This window comes from Microcebus murinus, chromosome 3 (assembly GCF_040939455.1).
Source record: "Microcebus murinus isolate Inina chromosome 3, M.murinus_Inina_mat1.0, whole genome shotgun sequence".
Classification (NCBI taxonomy): Eukaryota; Metazoa; Chordata; class Mammalia; order Primates; family Cheirogaleidae; genus Microcebus; species Microcebus murinus.
In genome coordinates, this window is record NC_134106.1 from 66,041,606 (window position 1) to 66,065,599 (window position 23,994).

A 23,994-nucleotide genomic window follows, 5' to 3' on the forward strand; every position below is an offset into this window, starting at 1 on the left:
ATAAGATGTGCTATGTCACCATTGTTTCTTAGAGCTGAATAGTACTCCATGGTATACATATACCACATTTTATTAATCCATTCTTGGATTGATGGACACTTGGGCTGTTTCCACAGCCTTGCAATTATGAATTGTGCTGCTATAAACATTCGAGTGCAGGTGTCTTTTTTGTAGAGTGTCATTGGATCTTTTGGGTAGATGCCCAGCAATGAGATTGCTGGATCAAATGGTAGATTCACTTGTATCGCTTTAAGGTATCTCCATATTGCTTTCCACAGAGGTTGAACTAGTTTGCAGTCCCAGCAGCAGTGTAGGAGTGTTCCTCTCTCTCCGCATCCATGCCAGCATTTGTTAAAAGAGAAGTTTTTTACTCCCTTCTTGCATCCTGACAATTAAAAGGGAATTATTCTCACATGACCCCTAAGAGGTAATGAATCTAACACACTGCTCTTTTTTCAAGGACTGAGCCACATGGGCTCCATAAAATGAGGGGGCTGGACATGCTCTCCAGGGTCCTTTCTGCTTCTAACAGTATGTGATTTCACCACTCTGCAACTAGAGAGGCTCTGATGGTTTCTGTGCCTTTGTCCCTGGACTCCACTCCCCTACCCTGTGCCATATTGTTCCTATTGTTATTCCTCTTTATAAAGAAAGAGGAGAGGGACAAAGGTGGCAGTGAGACTCGGATGCTGGGCAGCAGTCACTCAGTTCTTGCAAAGTCACCACCCTCTAGCAGCTGGGTCCAGCTCACAGTGCATGGAGATGCAGAGGCCTGGAGAGAAGCCTGCTGCAGAGCTGCAGAGAAGCCTGGATTTCCTGTGAGGCCCTGGCTGGCAGGAGCACCAGAAAACTCCCAGGGATGAGTGTGGGAGAGCCCCTGAGAAGTTTTCCATCTCCTTGGCTTTATTACACACTATGAATCCTGTCTCATCCATGAGTGTTAGAATATGAGAACCTAAGATGCTGTAAGGGAAAATGCATTTGTACAGGCAATAGGTTTCTTTGGGCAAACTAAGAAGACTGCCATAGTGATTTTCTTCAGCCCAGCCCCCTGGCTAGCTGGCCTTCTGGAGAGGCATGAGGCAGCACATTTATGGAACCACGGTGATATCATGCTTTCCCATGGCATGTTGCCACTATTGTTCGGAGCCATGTGTAAGCGCTCGCCATGTTCTCGGCCATGCTTTTTGAGACTGCTGTATCCTCCCGACAGTAAAGAGCATGTCTCACCTGCCTGCTGCCACTCACCTTTTCTTCCAATTTCTGAAGCCTGCACTGGAGCACATGCTAGCCACAGAGCTCCCTCCTCACAGATGCCCGTGGCCCTTTGACGTAGGATAATCAACCATCCTGGTTTGACAGGGATGGCCTCATTTTTAGCACTGAAAGTTCCACATCCTGGGGAACACCTCAGTCCCTGGCAAACAGGATGGTTGGCCACCCTAAGGATTTTTTAATATCAGTCTGGATAATTCCTTGTTGTGGGGATCTGTCCTGTGCATTGTAAGAAGTTTAGTAGCAAAACTAGTTCTACCCACTAGATGCTAGTAGGATTCTCCAGCTGTGACAACCAAAAATGTCTCCTGATATTGCTGAATGTCCCTTCAGAGGCAAATTATGGCCAGTTGGCAGCCACTGCCCTAGATATAAGTGACTGTGTAATCTGAACCCTCTCCTAGGCCAGCACTTCTCAAATATAATATTAATGTGCATAAGAATCACTCAGAGTTTGAATAGATATTTCTCCAAAGAATATAAACAGATGGTCAGAAAACACATGAAAAGATGCTCAATACCACCAATCATTAGGGTAATGCAAATTAAAACCAAAATAACACACCACTTCACAGGTACTGGAAAGGCTAAAACTAAAAAGACAGATAATAATAACTGTTGGCAGGGATGTGGAGAAATTGGAAGCCTTACAGATTGCTAGTAGGATTGTTAACTAGTGTATCCACTTTAGAAAACAGTTTGAGAGATCTTTAAAAGGGTAAACACAGAGGCATTACATGACCCAGAAATCATGCTCCTAGGTAGATACCCAAGAGGATTGAAAACATGACCACAAAAAACCTGTACACAAATGTTCATAGCAGCATTATTCACAATAGCCAAAAGTGAAGACAGTCCTATTGTCTATCTACTGCTGATGAATAGAAAACAAAGGTGGTATATCCATTCAATGGAGTAGTATTCATCCATTAAAACGGAGCATTAATAAACACTGCAACATGGATGAACCTTTAAAACATGCTAGTTCAACTGGGGGTGGTGGCTCATGCCTGTAATCCCAGCACTCTGGGAGGCTGAGGCAGGAGGATTGCTTGAGCTCAGGAGTTCAAGACCAGCTGGAACAAGAACAGCTGAAACAGACTCTGTTTCTCTACTAAAAATGGAAAAATTAGCCGGGTGTTGTGGCGTGTGCCTGTAGTCCCAGCTACTTGGGAGGCAGAGGTAGAAGGACCACTTAAGCTCAGGAGTTTGAGACTATAGTGAGCTATGATGAAGACACTGTACTCTAACTGAGGCAACAAAGCAAGACTCTGTCTCAAAAAAAAAAAGAAAAAAAAAAAGAAATGCTAATTGAAAGAAACCAATCACAAAAGATCCCATGTTGTATGATTTCATTTATATAAAACGTCCATAATAGGCAAATGCATAGAAATAGGAAGTAGATTTGTGTTTTCTAGGGGCTAGGAAGACAGGAGGATGGTAAATGACTAATAGCAGATAATGAGATTTCTTTTGAGAGTAAAGAAAGTATTATAAAATTAGATGTGGTGATGGTTCCACACTTCTATAAATATGCCAAAACCCGATGAATTGTACACTTTGGGTGGGTTGTACGACATGTGAATTATATCTTAATAGCACTGTTATTAAAAATATAATCACTGAGGATCTTGTTAAAGTGCAGATTCAGATTCAGTAAGTCTGGAGTGGGGCCTGATGTTCTGAGAAATTCATTTTGAAAAGCAAAACTCTAGTCTGAGAGTTCTCCAAGTACAGTCCCTGACCAGCATCATTAGAATCCCCTGTGAACTTATTAGACTTGCAAATTTGCTGACTCTACTCCACATCACACCTACTAACCCCGGAGGTCTGAAGCTGGGGCCCAACAATGTTCGGAGGTGGAGCCCAGCAAGCTCTCTCAGTCATTTGGATGCATACTAATGTTTGAGAACCACTGCCTAGGCCATCCCCCCCTGACTGGCTCTCTTCACCTTGCAGGCAAACAGGCTTTAGGGGAAAATATTTGGTTTTTTTACTAAGAAAAATGGATATTATTTAAATAAATCATTAAGTGTAGTATAAGGCATATTACTTCAAATAAATAAGCCTCATAGCTAAGGAAACTTTCACATAATGGTATTTTTTTCTCTGCATTTTGGGAGGCCCAGAACATTTTGTTTATTGTGTTTTGTAAGATTCTACTAAGAATTAAAACCACTTTGCTCCAGAAGTGGCAAGTGAGGAGACACACAAATGTCCTGCTCTTTGCGTATTGGTCTGTGTGTCCTAACACCACACTGTATGGTATCCACTTACACGACCTGCTGCTTGGAATGAAGAAAGAAAAGAAAATGGATAGTGCAAGAGTACAGAAAGGAAGGCAAAGGAGGCATTTCGGAGAAATACAGTCTCTCTCTGAGATACATTCCCAGCCCTAGAACCAGTACACTGGGGAGGCTACCTCTGGGCCTTTACACAAAAGGCTGTTCCTTTTGTGTAAAGAAAGCAGAATCTCTATTTTTAGTGCTAAGGAGACTGTTATTTTCATTATAAAAAGAAAAAAATATATTGTGTTGTGTTCGTGTTGTCTGTTTTTTGAGGGAAGATTGGGGTTGTAATGTAAAGACCTCGTCCTTAGGGATTCTTTTCTACACAGCCTGATACACCTGGCAGCTCAGAACAGTCCTCCATATACCTAAGTGCCCTCACAGTCTAAGTGAGACACGCACTTCATTAAGCCATCAGAGTCCTTTATTCACTAAGAGCCTTCTCCTGGTCTGAAGAGTGAATGTGCTCCCCTGAATCGCTAATGTATTGCCATAAAAGGGTTTTAGCCTTGGGAAGACTCCGGTCCCTCTGCTGATCATTGACAGACAGCTGTAGGCAGCGGGTGGAACTCCAACGAAGCACAGCCAATTGTCTCTGTCGTTCAGTTTCACGCCTTGCCTGCCCCTCCTGTCCTCGGTGCTCTTCACAGAGCACTTCAATGGCATCCATATTTTCCACTTAATCAAAACACAACGCCATCATGTAATTCATTCAGACAATTTGTACAAGCTATGGCAAAAAGCAGTTTAATGGCAAGCAATGTTCTTATTAGAATCAGCTCAGAGGGAGATTTCCATCCAGGGACTGACTGTTGTAAAAGTATTTACACCCAGAATGGATCAGTTCACTTCCCGAGCAAATGCTTTCTGGTCCAATGAGAAGACCTAATTTAAATACAAGTATTAGATTTTCCTGCACAAAGAATGTTGCTCCTCCTTGTTGTTCAGGAGGCAGCCCTTTCCTCCTTTAGTCTGTGGCTTACGTACCAATGCCTTCAGAAACTGTATCAAATTAAACTTTTCCACGTATCTAATATATATTGCCTTTAGAACTGAAGATGTTTTCATGATTATCATATTTTTACGGTTTCATGCAGTGTGTGATATTCATATTTTATAATCATTAACACAATATATTTAAACTCCTAATTGCCTCTGCTCTATTTCCACCATATATATACCTCCTTCTCAGTAAATAATACCATTACTCATTCAGGTACTAAAGCATAACACCTGGGAAACATTTTTTGACTTTTCCTTTTATATCACTGAAACCACTAGCAAGTCCTATTTGTTCTCCTCTCAAATATATTTTGGATCTATGCCTTCTCATGTTTTCATAGCTACCAACACCATCTCTTGCCTGGATATTTTCAATGGCCTGCTACCAGATCTCCCTGCTTCTGCCTCTATTATTTCTTTCTCCACACAATCAATGAAATGGTATTTTAAAAATGTGTATCAGATACTCCTCCTCAGTTAAAAACCTTTCATGGCTTTCTGTTGTACTTTTTGGAATAAAATCCAAGTCTTATCATGTTACAAGACATGTAAGAATCGTCTCCAACTGCTACTCTTCCCTGTTAAGTTCAAAGGTCACAGTGACCTTTTTGCTGTTCCTAGAACAAGTCAAGTGTTTTCCATGCAGAGTCTTTACCTTTGTTATCCCAGCTCCATAAAACCCCTTCCCACAGTTTTCATGACTTCTCACCTTTTGGGACTTAGCCCAAATTTGCCTCTTCAGAGAGATCTTCTGTGACCAGTTAGCAATTAGTTCTTATTTTCTATCACACTGCATCATTTATTTTTCTTCATTGTGTTTTATCACAGTCTGCAATTGTTTTACTATTTATTGGTTTGCTTGTTTATTGTCTAGTTTCCTGACATTTGTATAATATGCTTCAGGAAGGAAGAAGTTTATTTATGTAGTTTATTATTTTTTCCAAAGATTAGCACAAATAGCTAGCATAAAATAAGCTCTTGATAAATGTATATTTTATGGATGAATCAGTATACATGTTTTGGTTACCCATAAACTCTAAAACAATAGGGTTTGGTCTATTTTTTATTAAGCACTTCAAGGTAAAAATAGTGCCACTCATCATTAAAAAAACACATGCTAAATTAATAAACTAACATAAGGATCTCTAGTTGAAGTTGTCTAGGCAATAATGTAGAGCCTATTTCTCAAAGCTCACTCAGTTTCTTTGCTCTGCTTTTCCTCATTTTTGAAAATTGGCATAAATATATGTGTTCTATTGTTACAAAATAGCTTACAAATCTAGTTTAAGAAATGAATTATCCTATCCAAACCCTTCTTTATCTGTCCATGTGGTTAAAGTGAACTAAATACAATCATCACATACCTTAAAAAGGTATCAGGAGCCTATTTATTAGATACAGTAGGCAAATATATAATAAAATCACCAATCCCTTTTTCACCCTGATCATTAGGTAGGAGAATCAAAAAGGACATTATCCTTAGGTTAAGCATCAGCTTTATGCGTGATGGCAACAAACACTCTTGGACCCTGTTTGATTGCTTTGTCTGATTTTACAAAGCATATTGTAAGGGGCTGAACTAGATTTCAAAGCAGAGCAGTAATGACTACTGACAAGGCTTGGCCTTCTTTCAGTTCTCCCTGATCATCTCCCACAGAACTTCCACCTCCACCCCACACATAATTACACTTCTGATCATCAAAAACTGGGAAAACTCTTCACCATTCATTAATCCTTGTGGGGATTAATATAGCAGAAGTGAGGGCTCATCTGTTTCTGGTGTATTTTACCCTAAGATCCTAACAGAGGAGTTGGGGGAAGAATATATTTTCTATTAGTTCATCTGTTTTAATTTACTTAGCATATTAGTCAGGGTTCTCCAGAAAAACAGAACAAATAGGGTATACAGAGATACAAGGGAAGAAATTTGTTATGAAGGATTAGCTCACACAACTATAGGGGCTGAGAAGTTCCACAATCTGCCATCTGCAAGCTAAAGGCCCCAGAAAGCCAGTGGTGTAGTTCTTATCCAAGCCCAAAGTCCTGAGAACTAGGGGAGTCCATAGTGTAAGTTCTAATTGAAGGCCCAGGCCCCAAGAATCAGGAGCACTGATGTTTGAGGGCAGGAGAAGATCATGTTCCAACTCAAGAAGAGAAAATTTGTCCTTCTTCTACCATTCTTTAATTCAGGTCCTCAGTAACTGGATGGTGACCACCCACATTGATAAAGGTGATCTTCTTTACTGAGTCCATGGATTCAAATGCTAATCTTTTCTGGAAACACCCTCATAAACACACCCAGAAATAATGTTTTACCAGATATCTGAGCATCGCTTAGCCCCAATTGACACATAAAATTAATCATCACAATTAGCAAGAGATAATTTTACTAACTGTAGATTTCAGAACCTTTTCCGACACAATTGAGTTGTGTAATACATAGTTCTCTCAGATTTTATAATACACTGTAAGAAAAATATGGCTGTGTGCAGTGGCTCATGCCTGTAATCCTAGCACTCTGGGAGGCCAAGGTGGGTAGATCGTGCGAGGTCAGGAGTTTGAAAACAGCCTGAGCAAGAGCAAGGCCCTGACTCTACTAAAAATAGAAAGAAATTAATTGACTAACTAAAAATATATAGAAAAAATGAGCTGGCCATGGTGGTGCATACCTGTAGTCCCAGCTACTCAGGAGGCTGAGGCAGCAGGATTGCTTGAGCCCAGGAGTTTGAGGTTTCTGTGAGCTAGGCTGATGCCATGGCACTCTAGCCCGGGCAACAAAGTGCGACTCTGTCTCCAAATAAATAAATAAAAGGAAAAAAAAAAGAAAAATAACTTACTATTTAAAACTGAAACACACTGTGGTTGCAGCTTCTGACCTGGCTCTAATGACCTTCACCTTCTGCTTTGTGTAATCTCTTCCCTTAAGTGTGAACTGGAGCTGGTGGTTTTCTTTTAATGAATAAGTACTATAAAAATAATGAGACATCAATCTTATGATAAGATTACAAAACATGGTAAGTTTTCATCTTGTTTTCACATACAAACACTCTCTTTCTGGCTGTTCTACGTGGTTGCTCTGATAAAGCAAGCTGGAGAAGCTCATGTGGAAAGGAAATTCAGGTGCCAATAACCAGTGAGCAACTAAGGTCCATCAGCTCTCAAGGAACCAAAGTCAGTGAGCTTGGAAACTAATCCTTCTCCAGTTAAGCCTTCAGATGAGACCATAACCATGGCAGAAATCTTGATCACAGCCTTGTGTGAGACCCTAAAACACAAGACCTGGATAAGCTATGCTCATATTTCTGAGCCACAACATGATGAGATGATAAACATGTGTTATTTTAAGCTGGTAAATTTTGGCCTGAGTTATCCTACAACAATAGATAACTAGTGCTTATTAATAATATGATATTTGAATTTTTTCCCAAGGGAGAAAAAGGATAATGACATCCTATAGGAAAATTTTAAACATGGTTACATAGCTACAAAGAAAAACTGAAGAAATATTTTATATCAATATGTGCAATTCTAATAATCAGATAGGATTGTGGAGAAAGAATGAAGTGGAGCAAAATGGGTAGCAGATACAAGAACAGATCAGCTATAAAGTTTCCCCTCTTTCAGGTAATTACTAGGTATCAATGGATACTCTGTAGCTATTTTCTTTTCTGCTTCTGACTGCTCTGCCTGACCTGCCTCTCCACTCCATCCTCTATCTTATGAATCCCCTGGTGGTTTCTAAGAAGTTTTTTTTGCTCTAATTAGTCATAATGATCTTTTGTTTCCCAGACTCTCAAAATGTGAATATGAATCAAATGCTGTCATTGTATACACATCTTCTGCAATTTGGTACAAATGAGATTGAGAGGAGCATAAATGTCTTTTTAAGGAGAAGAAAGGCAATTAGGTCACCACTTGCATGTCCATGATTAAAGGTAGGTTAGTTCAGTTAGTTGCTTTTGCTTACCCTTATGTTGGAATGGCTATGTTAGAAAAAAATGTAAGAAATTATTCCTTCTCCAAAATGAGTTAATTTGTTGATATTTCTTCCCTGAAAGAAGAAACTGAAAATGAGAAGTTGAATCTGGGTAGGTTTTTCTCAGTGGTCAACTAGAAGTACCCTAGAATACTATTGGGGTAATATAAGACATAGACTTTGCCAAATAAAGGAGTAAATTGGTCTTAAAGATGCTGGATGGGTGTGGTTAACAGACAAATCGGATGCATGGGACTTTGTGTCACTTCAATTTCCTCAATGGCTTTTAGATATTTTTCCCCCTCAATGTCTTTTGGAGAGTAGGGAGTTTCCACAAAGCCCAAAATAAAAGTCAGAAGGTTTTGAGTTACAGAGGACACAGGGACTTTACCAAGGAGCCTGACTTTTCAAAGACTGGGTCAATTTTCAAGAAGCATTGTCCTCAAAGTAGAGAAGTCAAAGGGAACCAAGTTTGCAGAGTTCTGATCTAGACTCTGATATTGATTTGTTACATGGCCTGAGGCCAGATGTTGAACCTCCCATGGTTTCTTCTCCTTCTTATCTGTGAAATAGAGATGAAAATTCTGAACCTCAAAGTGATTTAGTGGGAATTAAATAATAGCTTAAAGCCCTTTGAAAGGGTGAAGTGATAAGTGTTTCCTTTTAGCTTTTATCAGATGTTATATAATTTTCCATTTAAGTGAAAATTAACTTCAAACATATCACACTTCAGTTTTGACCTGGTCACCTGTTGAGTGGTGGTTCTAAAATATCAATTGCAGGTTGTCTGAAACAGCAAATGTGAGTGGCCACACTGCAAGTTCATGTCCAGAATAGCCTAGAATAAAGCTTGTCCTCGATTGCTTGCTCCCCTGTAGTCCCTTTCACAATCCCTGTGCTCCTAAGCAGATGGCATGTGGAGTTGACTGAAATTTAAAATATTGTCCTCTTTGTGTTTTAATTGCCTCTAGGCAAATATAGGATGTTTATTTTGAATTTTTTATGAACAATGCAAAATAAAATAGAAGTTATGTCTTCTATTAGAATTTTCTCTTCAAATAAATAGTTGTTTTATTTAGTGTTGAATCCCAGAAGGCGAAGTAAATTTTTTAGATGCCAAAAAGCAACCTACATGCAAATTCACAAAGGATTTAGAAAGACTTAGAGAGAAAGGTGAAGTTCTGACATATGTCATTTAAAAGGTGTATATGGTCACGCTGGAAACTCAGACTTCAGGGGCAAGGGGGGAAAGGGCATTTTTTGAGACCTTAAAATTTGTACCCCCATAATATTCCAAAATAAAAAAAATAAAATAAAATAAAGACAATACCAGGCAAAAAAAAAAAAAAAAAGCAGTATAGCATAGAGGTTAAGCATTCAGGCTCTAGAATCAGACCCAGCTTTAACTGAAATCTCAGATCACTTGGTTACTGTAAGTGTGTAAGTAGACAAAGGAAATGCTTATATTTTTATTTTCTGTTTTTTTTTTTTTTTCTGCAGAGAGTTCCCTGAGGTTGGAAAACATGTCTCATTAGCTGTCATATCTGAGGCACCTGATACATAATTTGAGCCTAATAAATATCTGAAGAATTGATTAGATTAATAAAGATTAGACTGCCTCACAGTGTTTTTAGGAAAAAAGTAGACTATTTTGGACCCCAATAAGTGTGCCCTAGAGTAACCCCATGTTGATGGTTGAAATGGGAAAGATGGCTCTCCAAGTATTTTCCCCAAGTACCAATGGCAATTTGTAAGGATTTTCTTCACCAGGATTTAGAAGAAACTTCTACTCAGAAAGCACGGTAACAGATGCAGAACTGCTACTGGAGAAATCACATGTCCAATTAGAAGACACCACAGTAGTTCCTTTCAAGCCCATTTGCTAGGGAAGTGCAAATCTCTTCTTACACAGGAGTGAAATTACTCATTATACTCAGCCTCACATGAAGCTTAACTGTTTGCCAAGGCTACCCAGAGCCTTCTGGTGGCCTGTTCCTTTTGACAGTGGAGAATGGGTTCAGTGTGCCTACAATGCTGATGTAATATTAATATAATGTGCAATCTATTATGCTTTTAGTTCTCAGATGAAAGCTTTCAGCCTAAGCCCAGAGAATAAACCAGATTGGATAGAACAGTGTTACCTGGATAATAATTCCAAAGCTATTAATATTAGGCTGTGGCTGGTATAAAAAGTGAACTTAGAATTTTAATCAATTAAATTCTGAGGCTTTATGCCAGAAACTCTAATTCTAAATTTGTCCTATATCAAGACTTACACAATGCTATTCGGTTTCCTCTAATCCACTTTTCAAACTACTGTTTAATTTTCTTCCAAATGTGATTATAGAAAATAACCTGTCTAGTGATTTGCTATTAAATCTGTATTTCGTCTCTATAATGGCTTTGGGAAGTAATTGCCTGAGAATACAGATGTGCATCTTTAAATAGGAGAGCCAACATATTCCTTGGATCCACTTATATGATAAGTAGTATACTATTAATATAATAAATTTTAATAAACATCTTAATAGGAAGTCAGGAGGCCTGGGTTTGAGTCCTTGCACCATCATGATCTGGCTAAAGACCTTAAAGGAGTTCATTACCCTTCTTTGAGCTTTGGATTTATCATGGACAAACAAAAAATATGCAGTACCTAAACTGCCTAGATTATTGCTACTGTTTCCTCTAAGCCATTTCTATAAACTCTCACTTACTGAGGAGACATTTGCTTTATGCTAGCAAATGATTTTCCAGAGAAGTCTGCATTTTATCTTCAAGTAGTAACAGAACTTTGGAAATGGTATTTCTGTTGTCTCTCCAGAAGATGAGGTAGTAAGACAGTGAATACCCAAAGAAAGAAAACTGAAAATACATGTGAGAGAGGCAGCCAAGAAACTGCCTAATATATTGGGGTTCTAACGTGATCTTTTAAGGTTAAGTACAAGGCCTCCTCATTAGCTCTTTATGCAGTTTATTACCTACTGTCCAGGCTGTTCCCTCTGACTAGGAGCTACATAGAATGTCAAGGACAGTGGGTTTCAAATCCCAGATCTGCCACTTACAAGCTGTGTGACCTCATCTGAAAACGGAGCATGAGATCTACCTAGCTGGGTTCCTGTCAGTATTGGAAGCCACATTTTATGTAAACGTGTTTACACAATACTCAGCTCACAATAGATTCAGTACATCTGAATCTAAATTAAGTGGACGGTCCCATTACCACATGTAGACCACAACCTGTACAAGAATAGTTTCTGGCAGCATTGATCTAATTAGAGGAGGGCAGGCAGTCAATTGTCTGTTCCACATCCTTTTTGTAAATAACGCCAAATCATTTGGTCCCATCAGGTATTGGGCAGTTCTGTGGTAGAGATGAGGAAGGGAAGAGGGAATAATTCAGGCATCCTAATGTCCTGAGGTTAAATTTGTAGAAATGGTAGGCTAGGAATGTTTTATTAGATTTTCTCAATTTAAAAAGTTATATCTCTAGATGTACAAAACATAAATCTAGGATTTATGGAAATAAAATGATTCTTAAAATTCTCATAACAGCTCTGATGAGACCCTGGTAAATCACAAATAAGTCATTCTAAACCCTATCAGGGACTTTTGTGAATTTGCACTGGAGTGAAGGAAACTTTCTCCATATTTATATATCTTAATTTCTTCTAAAGACATTCATTATATAATATCTGTAGTCTTTCTGAAATGTTTCTTCAAATTCTGGTAGGCTTTTTTTATTTTATCTTCATATAACTTAAAAATCCATATTTTATATATAAATTATTTTTTATGAATTCATACATTTTTTGTAACTTAAATGTTGAAAATGATTAATCATCAAAATTTTTAAGTTATTTAATTTGTGTTCAAAGGTTTCTCAGATTTTTTTCAATAATTCAGATAAGTACATAGTGCATGCTTATTGAATTAGAAGTTGACACAGAGCAGAAGACCTACACCTCCAGTATGTCTGTCAAAACATAATAGCCACAGATGAGACCAGTGGAAAGCAGCTGGTCATAGTCAGCAGTTGGTATCTGTTAGTTCCAATATGAAGTGGACAGAATAGGTTGACAGAATACAGAGTCTAGAAATACATAAATATATAATATCCAGGAATGGAAATGGGCAGTAGGCAATTGATGGTGTTAGTGCATGTGAGAGCTATTCTGTATGCTCAAAGACACATATGGCTAACTTGTGTTATAAGAGTTGATATATAAATAGTTCAATGGAAATCAAGGCTTGAGAGCTCAAACTCTGTAACTCTGGATTCAGACTTGTCTTAGTATGTCTTAAAAAGCTGTTGAAGTGAATCTACCAGAGGTTTATGTGCAAGAACAATCAAGAATCCTTATGAGAAGTAAGTTATCCTGAAGGAGTGTCAGAAAATACACATTGAACTCACTGTCAGTAGGTTCTGATTGAAGCAGACATCCTGTTTTGAAACTACATGATGCAGACTACTGAAGTTGGTTTTTAAGATAGCTCCCATGACCCATCCCTTAGGTTAATGTTTTGAGAAAGGGCTTCCACCCCACTTTCCCCCTAAAAAAGATTGTGAAATTAAAGATACACATTATAAAAATCTTTACAGGAAACTGGGAGTAAAAGGCAGCAGGACTTTGTGAGCTTATTAGTCAAGCAAAAAGGAATATCATTTTTCCCTACTTCAGTATGAGAGAATGAAAGTGATAAGAAATTGAAACATACATCATTATTTGGAGAATGAGATAATAGACCTTGTTTACAGGTGAGAATAATTTCCAAGGGAGCTTGAAAGGAATGGGCCACATACCAACATCAGAAGCAAAATGGCAGTACTGGAGACAACCACAGTGGGCTGGGGTGAGCTTATCCTCAAGCATATGGAAGTCTGAATTAGTCAGTGAAGACTTTTCCTATTGCAAGGAACCAGACCCCCATTCATACAAACACAAGAAAGAGGAGGAATATATTGGCAGATACAAGGGTAACTCAAAACTTAAAAGGAGGAAGTGCCACCAACGTTTACTGAATTGAGCAAATAAAATAATTCAGAAGACAGTTTTCCTCTATTTTTTTTATTTCCTTTTATCACTACATTTTGCTTTCCTTCTCTCTGCAAAGTGGCCATTTCTGTTTCACCACAAGTGTTGTTGAAAATAAGCACTACTTCACGATTCACAATAACTTCTAGCTCCAGAGTGATTGCTACACCAGCTTCCAGATAAAAATCCAATTGTCCTATATTGTGTCAGATCTGAATCCCTGATTTAATCCTCTATGAGTAATTCTGTGGGCTCACTCTCAATACGTATAGATATACAAATTCAGGATTTGGGTTAAAATGATAGTTCTTAGAAATAGGGCATCATGGGTGCAGTTACTCCAACAAGGATCCGACACACTGATATTTTCTATCCTGGTTTCTTCCAGTACCAGTTAGAAGAAAATTGGGGAAGGGAGGATAGACTTTTAAAAAATTCTGTGAGAGGTATCTGAGAGTGAACACTTATTAATATCATACTCTATTGATTCTAGAACGATATGCCTCAGAAATATATGACACAGAGATCAGCTCTGGTAGAGGTAGGAAGATTATGACAAAATTTTTCTTTTTTATTATCATGAGGTAAGAAAGAAATTTGATCACCCATCTTAGAAAAGCCTAATTATTATTTAGACACTAAAAAGTTAAAGAAGGGAATGGATATCAGATTCAACATTAAAAAACATACCATGATCCACTTGTGTATGAATCATACATAATCAAAGGGCTTCTCTGACTACACTAGACCAATTCTCCCATGCTTTAGATAAGGGATTCATTGTCCTTTTTATGTCAAACATCATAAATGTAATAGACCGAGCGATTGTATAACACGACCATTCTAATAGTGGCAAAAAAGGGATCACATTTTAAGTTTTAGAGGATTTATACTATAAAACTGTTCCATAAGATAAAATTTATTTTATCAGATTTATTTTTAACACATTGACTGCCACACTAGAAAAAAAATTTGTTTCCTTGGGCCCACAGTGTTTAATTACAAAAATACAATAAAAACTTCAAAAACAAAACCCAAAAAGATCCTTTCTAATTTAATGAAAAAATGTGGGTTTTTTAATTGTTTTCTGTGTGTGAATTCCATGCAACTTGAAAACCAGTTTAAGCAGCTCCCAAGGTGAAGAGTCATGTGATTTACATATGCTTCATAAAGCCCTGGGCTCAAAACTAGCATGAGTTAAATACAACTCACATGGCAGTTAATGTGTTAAATCGAGCCATAATAGACATGAAGAATTTATCCTAAAATCATAGACTATGGTAAATTCTCACTTAATGTCATCAGCAGGTTCTTGAACACTATAATTTTAAGTGAAAGAACATATAATGAAACGAATTTTACTGTAAGTTATTTGGAATTATCAAGAATTAAGTTCCTGTGGCATATTTTTGCAGTTGCAAAAACATCACAGAACTCCTAAGTGAAGGCCAAAATGCTTCCAATATTAACCATTGAAATAAATGTGAGCTATACATACATTTAAGAAAGAATAATAAAAATAAATAGGATAATTATTAACCCCCTTATTCTAGTTCAGTGTCATCAGTGGCAGGAGCTCATTCTGGTAGCTCAGGGTACAAAGTGGGGACCCATCCCAGAAGAGAAGCTATTCCATCACAGGGTGCACTCACACACCCACACTTACTTAGTGGGGACCATTTAGACCCACCAATTCGCCTCACTGGCACACCTTTGAGATATGGGAGGAGGCCGGAGTACTGGTGAAAATCCAGGCAGACATGAAGACAATGTGCTCCACAGACAGTGGTGCCAGCTAGGCGTGGATTTTTTTCCTCATCGACATTATAATGAAACATAGTTGAACAAAATGATGATGTTATTTGAGGACTTACTGTATTATGTTGAGTAAACCCTCAAATTTTAGAATGGTTGTTTCCTCTACCCAGCAGTATGGAGGAATTTTGAAAATTCTCCTAGCTTATTCCAAAAAGGCAGTCTAAGACTGTCAGAATGTTTTAATATATTTCTTCTTTATTTATTTTTCTGGCTATTTGATAGAATTAAAACAGTTTACAAGAAGTATAAGAAAGCAATAAAAAGTAGCACATACTTTTGTCACTCCCCCAAAGAGGTGAAGGATAGAGGAGAAAGCAAAAATGCCATCCATTGAGATGTAAAGTTCATATCAGTCTCTAAGGGAGAAATCAATAACCACACATTGGGCACTTACTTTCAGGCCTCCTTCATAGCTCAACCACTAGACATATAGTCAAGTGAATCTTCACAGTTACAATATCTCCAGCCTCTGCTTAAAAAAAAAAAAAGAAATGTCTCAGTCAAAGCAATATTTTTTTCTCAGTATTTACTGCAAAACACATACACATTGATACAATATAACTATGATACTTAATTTACTTCTATAATAAAAATAGTTACCAAAATAGGATAGTTAGAAGAATTTTTTTCTCCCTTCAAGATGAATACCTTGACCCAATATTTGTAGCTCTACTTTTCTATATGGAGCCAATTTTGCAAAAGTACACATCTTCATAGTCATTTACTTCAATCACATGGTGGGTTGCATTAATTTTTGTAGCTTCTTTAAAAAAATAAGCCACATTTAACAGCCTTGCTAAATAATATAGAGTTTCCAAACATCTGAAGGTCAGTATGGTGAGGCTCCATTAGATTGAACTGGGCATTCATGTCCCATTTATAAAGATTCCTAATGCATTCTTCATTATCATTCTAGTCACTCATTGAATTCCATTATAACTCATATTGATTCTATTTTCAGAAGAAGTCTAGGGATGAGACAAAGAAGTAATTAAGTAGTTTTTCAAAGGATAACCACTGTCACCTAAAATCATTAAAGGAGAATAAAATAGCCATCATCCTATATCACATTAAAACTCATTTCTAATAAAGAGCAAGCTTCCTGAAACATTAAAATTTGGAAAATTTGGAGAATTTGGCAACATATAACTAAGATAAACTGAATGTTTGGGGTATGCCTGTATATAGTCATGATTTGATGTGAATTCATATCTGTTTTGGATATCAGTTATGTTTCAGGAATAGTTGCAGCTATCTGCCACATGCATAAAAATGTATACTTTAAAAATTAATGTCTTATATAAATACTATATACATTTGGAACATATTCCTGGGCATTACTTAGTGGAAAATTAATGTTAGTTCTTAAGCATTCCAATAAGATTGGCTCAGAAAACCAAAAATAATACTAATAACAATTAGCTCTGTCTTAAAGAAATTGCAAGGTGGGCAGTATCCTTTGTAAATAAAAAATTTAAATATGATCCCTAGCTCTGGTACTTTAATTCAAGTGATTGACATGCTATAAATGGAACAATGAAATGTATAAACAGAAGTGATAAAAATTTACAAGCTGTTAAAAATTTGTGCAGACAGATAAGTAAGTTCTCTGTAGTAGTGCATGAGAGGACATATCTGACCCAGAAGCAAATCCACTCAGAGTAAGTCACGTGTGGCCCTTTAGAAAATTAAGTATGGTTAGCTCTCTGTAAATGGTAGTTCAGGTATCTCCTGTCCTCAAGTGTGGGAAGCAATTTACAGACAGACAATATGCTTTTTTTGTTGTCGCAAAAAAAGGAAGATGAGTCTCTTTACAAGCAAGACTAAAGACAAGCTTACTATTCAGTCAAGCTACTCCTGCATTAATACCCAGAATGTTTTAACTGAAAGAATTCTTTAGATTATTGGTTTAGTGATTTTCAAACTGTGTGAATTTCAAACTAGTGATTTTTGAAGGTGTATCAGAGACCATGGAGGCAGGGACAGGAAAGCAGAGGTAATTAGAACAGGTAAGTTCCTGGGCAAAAGCAGTTACCCTAATCATGGGCTTGTACAAGATAATAAAGACTTCTTGTGTTAAAAATAAGTTTAAAAGTCCGTTTTTATTATTTTATATATGAAATATCTCACTTCTGGAAGGAAGAAGTTGCATAGGTCTATTAAATTATTAGAAATAAGATCGGGAACAGAACCTAATCCTAGGTCATAGAGAAGACCAAGAGAAGGGGCGTGTCGCTCTCCGTGGTGCTGATATCCTTTATTTGCATGACTGTTCTTTTAACTCCTAGAATATAGTGATTCTTTTCTAAATTCTTCCATTGTTCACAGTTTTCTTTGTTTTATTTTTATATTTTTTCTGTGAATAATTTTTCATCTCATATTCCTATAAAACAGACTAAACTCTGATTTATAATTCACAGTATATATAATTAATTTCATAAATTTTGGCAATTCTATCACATTTCTAGTACTTATAATTTACAATTCTCTCTTTCTCTCACTCTCTCACAGTATCTCACATTTTATGCTTTTATAATTCACCCTTGTTTCTTTCATGTTATGCTAATAGTATAATAATTTAAATAAGAAATTAATGCACTGAATGTTGGAGTATGTGAGCACTTGCTTTGAAAGCATTTGCACACTTCCTCCCAAGAGAACTGTAAAATGGCCTGAAATAGCTTAGAGATATAATCCTGCTGCAGAATCCTTCCCCAGTCTTGAAGTCTCAAAAGATTATTACATTAACTTTGGGTCTATCTTTCCAGGAGAGATTCACATTAACCAAAATCAAATGAAAAATGGATTTTCTAGAGGTTAAATAACTGGGTTTACATGGCCAGCCTATATTTCTTGCATGAAGACTCATAGAAGAAGCCTACTAATAATCAGTTTGCCATTTTATTAATTTAAATAAAGAAAAAAATTGCCTTGAAGGCAGACTCAAACCTTTTTGTTTTTTATGAAATGTGGCTGCAAATTAGACACTTTGCAGATGCAGGCCCGTGAATCTTTGTTCATGTCTTTCTTGCTAACCTATAATATTGGGATATTTCATCTGTATATTCATCATGGCTACTAGACAGTCTAGGGGCAGAGATTGCACTCTATTTATCTCTTTACCCACAGACCCAACACAGTGTCTCAATCAAAGAGTATGCCCAGTACATGTCATTGAATGAGTTAATGACAGAAAAGTTGGTTTGAAAGCTAGAACAGTGAAAAATAAAGGGGGTGTCAGATTGAGTGAGAGTGGGAGGGTGAGAGACTTAGAAATTATGTTCATCATACATTATAAGACATAGTTAAGTATTCCTGAATCTAAAGCAAAAATTATTCTTCAATTATATATATTTCACATTCATAGTCAAAATGCAGACCATAGGGACTGTGGTATTTTTAGATTGGGATATGTGCTAGATAACATATTTATGCTCCTACATGTCTATTCTCCACACTAGTGCTTTGAGTTGGGTGGGTTTAGCCAGTAGAGAACATACGTAGGCAATTGGAAGAGGGGAGAAGAACAAGGTTATTGTATTTACTCCTGAGCTCCTCTCTGTGTGGTTGCTATGGGCTGACTGTGGCTCGTGGCTGGAGGTCTTAGTTTCTGTCAGGCCACCCTCTCTCAACACACTTCATTCTATTTATAGCTTCTCACAAACACACTCCTTGTTCCTATTTAGGAGTAATGTCAATCTTCCCTCACCAGCTCCTGGGTACTCCACCATCTCTTGTTGTTCTCTATTATGTGCATATACCTTTTCAAATAGATTGCTTTAAAATGTTTTTCAAATAATCCAGTTTATATGTGGCATCATCTTTCTGCTGGGACTTTGACCCATTGAGGGGTAAAAGAAACAATTACATAAAAAGTCTTACATGCACGTAATGCTTATCACAACTCTGGCCATTTCCTTACTATGGCCCATAAGATACTGAAAGTTTTTGGAATCACATTGCCATATATAATATATTTTTTTTTACTCGTAGATACTGTGATCTGTTTTCTCACTATGAACTCTGAAATTTGGAAAAGTAGGAAAAACTAGGCACAAATTATAGATTTGTTAAGGATAATATCCAGGCAATTACTTTAAATATGATAACTCAAGCCTGCAAATACTTGAGAAAGACTGAGAATGTTAGGTAAGAGATCATAATTTAAAAATAACATTTTTTACTCCAAGGAGAGTAAATCACAAAATCACTAAATCAGTCATCCCATAATATCCCCTAAAACTGAAAATGGCTTTTGCTCATTAAACACCCCTATAAGAACTAAGGAAAAGTTAACATTCTATATCTAGCACAAAAGCTGTCCTTTGATTTTTCACTATTGACCATAATTTTTCAGTATTTGGCAGTTAACACAATTGCTAAGGCCATTTTTTTTTTACATTTTCCATGAATTAAATGTGTAAACATTAAATATAATCCAAAACAAATTAGAGTTGTTTCTTTTAGTTGTGTCTTAAGTTTTTAAAATTATATCTCATTTGGTCCTATATTAAAATAGAATCAAATTGTGTATTATTTCTTTTGAGAAAGCATTGAATTTCTCTAGTCTCTCCAAGACAAACTGACATCAACTTGAAGATTCTTTTGTATTTTGTTTGCATTATACAACATGGGTACAATGTCATCCCAAATTCTGAGGCATATTTTAGAAAAGTTATTTTTTTCTTTTATTCCTACCTTTGCAACAATTGAATTCTGGAGAAAAAAAGCAACACTTGCTTAGAATGCTAAAGTTGTTAATCCTGCAATCTCAGCACCAGAGTTCTGTCTACAACAGAGCAATCTTGTGTTTTGTTTGTTTCCTCCCATGTAAAGAAGAAAAAGAAAAATCTAAATATATGCATTAGAACACAGATGGAGTAAAAACACAAAGTTTCAAAGGGTTAAATAATTAGAATTCAAAGTGTACAGGGAACTATTTTGTAATAACATGTCCATTCTATTCAATGAGGAATAAAAGAGATACCATGAAGTTTGTCCTTCCTGAGCCTACAAGAAACATGCATTTCTTAGGCCAATAATTTGTAATATAGAATGATCTATTTTCCTAATAGAAATAATGTGAGATCTTGATTTTTAACCATGAAAAGAAATTGAATTTAAATATAAGTAAGGTCATTTAGGGGGAAAAATATAAAACATTAATGCGTTTCATTCTGTTACATGGAACTTTTGAATCACATGTCCAACAAAACCAAAGCAAACTCAAGTATAAGACTCATATGAAAAACATAGGCTATCAATTAGCTTCTTGGGAAATCTCAAAGCTTTTTTTCCTATCTAACTTACTAACCCCCCTAACTATTTTCCTAAGGGGGGAAAAGAAGAGAAAGTGCAGTAGGTTGAACAGGTTTAAGAATGTTATATTGTCCATTGTGTTAATGGAGGGAGAATTGACAATGTGAAAGTAAAAGATCCTAAGCCCATTTGCTCACTTTCTCTCTGTCTCACTCTCCCCTCTCTTTTTCCTCGATTCTCAACTGTATATTCCAGTAGTCCTCAAACTTTTTAAACAGGGGGCTAGTTCACTGTCCCTCAGACCGTTGGAGGGCTGGACTATAGTTTAAAAAATACTATGAACAAATTCCTATGCACACTGCACATATCTTATTTTGAAATAAAAAAACAAACAGGCAAAAACACCCTCATGTGGCCCACGGGCCGTAGTTTGAGGATGCCTCGCCTATTCTGATCCCAGGAGACAGCACCCTGAATTAAAAGCGTCTAAAGCATAGGACCAAGCTGGTTACCTCTAGACACTGCTGACAAATCAACTTTCTGGCACCACTACCCTTTCTTCACATTGTGGCGTGTCAAATCTAAGATTTAGTTGTGTGATTTGTGCTGAAGTATCCACAGCAAACTTTAAGATCTGGTAACCTACAGTAGACCAATGTACTTAATATCTCCATAGAATTCATGTATCTCAGGAGGCATAGGTTTTGAAGTTTGGGGCAAAATCTTCTGTTGGAAATACAGTATTGCTTTGCCTTGTTATAGAAAGTTCCTTATAGAGTCTCAAGGTTTCTGAATGTGATTATTTCTCATATCTTCCTATATCACCTGGAAAAATGCTAAAACAATACCATTTTATCTTTTTACAAGAAACATGAAGTCTTCTCTTTTACAAAATGAACAAATTTTAGGCCGGGCGCTGTGGCTCACGCCTGTAATCCTAGCTCTTGGGAGGCCGAGGCGGGTGGATTGCTCAAGGTCAGGAGTTCAAAACCAGCCTGAGCAAGAGCGAGACCCCGTCTCTACTATAAATAGAAAGAAATTAATTGGCCAACTGATATATATATATATAAAAATTAGCCGGGCATGGTGGTGCATGCCTGTAGTCCCAGCTACCCGGGAGGCTGAGGCAGAAGGATCACTTGAGCCCAGGAGTTTGAGGTTGCTGTGAGCTAGGCTGACGCCACGGCACTCACTCTAGCCTGGGCAACAAAGCGAGACTCTGTCTCAAAAAAAAAAAAAAAAAAAAAAAAATGAACAAATTTTGAAGAAAAGAAAAATAATTCTCTAATGCTACTCTAAAAGATCAACAACAAGGATGATAAGAGTGAGTGTGAATGCCCTGTGCTCTCTCCCAGGCAATAGTTTTGTGCGATAGTCGTTGTCTGTGCACATTAGTGAGATTTTCTTTTATTAGATACACTTTGAAGCCATATAATAAAATTTTTCCACTCATTTTTTTTCATCACAATAGGATTGTTAATGATGTAGTTCTGTAGTTCAGTGTGGCACAAGCCCATCAAAAGACCATTCTTTTCTCTCTGTACTTGACAAGGTGAAGAGTTGGTACCCTCTCAAGTTCAAAAGGGAAAAAAAAGTTCATTATATATTTGCCATGCTTTACAGTGAAAACTTTCTAAGGAAAATGAATTTTGGCTGTAACCTTACCCATTTTATTTTCCATCTCACACCATGTAACACATACAAAAATGTTTAGGCTCTCATCCTACTGAACTAATTTCTTTATCTGTTTCACTTTTTCTCAGAAAAAGATTAATAATCATGTTTCCAAAGTGATGCTGCCCACTGTGAAACTTGTTACCTGCCATTTCTGAAAAATGCACACCATAGAGAAGCTTCTGCCTGGATTACAGCTAATTCAGAAAATAACTATCCAGACATGACAATTCTTTCCTGTGAAAAAAGAAATGGATAGAAAAGATTGGGTTTTTATGCACACTTAAATGCATTAACAGTACTAGTAAAACCTGACAGAATTTAAAATATAATTACATATGAAATGCATTCATGATGAAAACTTCTCACACTGATTCTATTCTAAGAAACATTGAAAAGAAACCAAATAATGAATTTGAGGCATAAAATCATAGAAGAATTTTTTTTTGTATTTCAGTATGTTATGGGGGTACAAATGTTTAGATTACATATATTGCCTTTGCACTACATGAATCAGAGCTTCATGCATGTCCATCCATCAATGGTGCACACTGCATCCATTAAGTGTATATATTTCCATTCCCTCCTCCGCCCTCCCATATTCCCTATACCCGATGAATATAATTACTATATGTGCACTTAATTGTTGATCAGTTAATACTAATTTGATAATGAGTACATATGGTGCTTTTTTTTCCCAGTCTTGTGAAACTTCACTTAGTAGAATGTGTTCCAGCTCTATCCAGGATAATACAGGAGATGTTAAATCACCATTGTTTTTTGTGGCTGAGTAGAACTCGGTGGTATACATATACCATGTTTTTTTAATCCACTCATGTACTGATGGGCACTTGGGTGTTTCCACATCTTTGCAATTGTGAATTGTGCTGCTATAAACATTTGAGTGCAGGTGTCTTTTTTATAGAATATCTTTTGTTCTTTTGGGTAGATGCCCAGTAATGGGATTGCTGGATCAAATGGTAGAATCAGAATAATCTTGACAGTATCACATTAAACATTTATGACAAATAAATGCATTGTAGATAAAAATGGAATAATTTGGTATTATGGACTTATAATCATACTTCGAGGAGTAGAAAATAATCTAGTTTACTTTTAAGATCATTGCAAGTGAACAGATAATAGTATTTTTAAGAAAAAAATAGTTACAAATAGAGGAATACATAAGTATTATAACTGAAAATAATATTTTTTTTATTCAAAGAGAGCAACATTGGATATATCTATTATCTTCAACATGGCTTAAGGGAGAAAGGTTTTCCTTGCCTGGGAAGTCAGATATCTTCAATTAACTTGGACAAAGCATATATGAGTTTTAATTCCTTTGGAATTAGTCAGTTTTACTCATAGGAACATTTTAGGAATGGAAGATCAGAAATATGGTAAGATTTGTTTTAAAATCAGTAATCAGAATGGCAAAACCAGAATCCCATATGCGCACTCGGCTGCTCTGATGGCAAAGACAGAGCCATAGGCCCTTTAACAAGAGGAAAATTTAGTGATTGTTTAATACCTCTAGCACTGGTCCTTTTGAGCACTCCTCTTCAACATCTGACTTCTTCTGGCACTTGATTTTCTTGCATCTACTTGAATCTATTTCTTCTTTTTGGTTCATAGCAAATATTTTTTCCTGTTCATTTGACTCTTA

The 23,994-nt window shown here is 36.7% G+C and overlaps 1 long non-coding RNA gene across 1 annotated transcript in view; it reads right to left on the reverse strand.

The window, feature by feature from the left end:
• LOC105874868 (uncharacterized) overlaps positions 1–23,994 on the reverse strand; it is a 128,030-nt gene that overhangs the window by 52,638 nt on the left and 51,398 nt on the right. The window contains exons 3-5 of the long non-coding RNA XR_001155713.3: positions 22,471–22,562; positions 20,091–20,215; positions 15,787–15,861 (exon numbers count right to left, since the gene is read on the reverse strand). This is a non-coding gene — a long non-coding RNA (uncharacterized LOC105874868). The remainder of the gene's footprint in view (positions 1–15,786; positions 15,862–20,090; positions 20,216–22,470; positions 22,563–23,994) is intronic.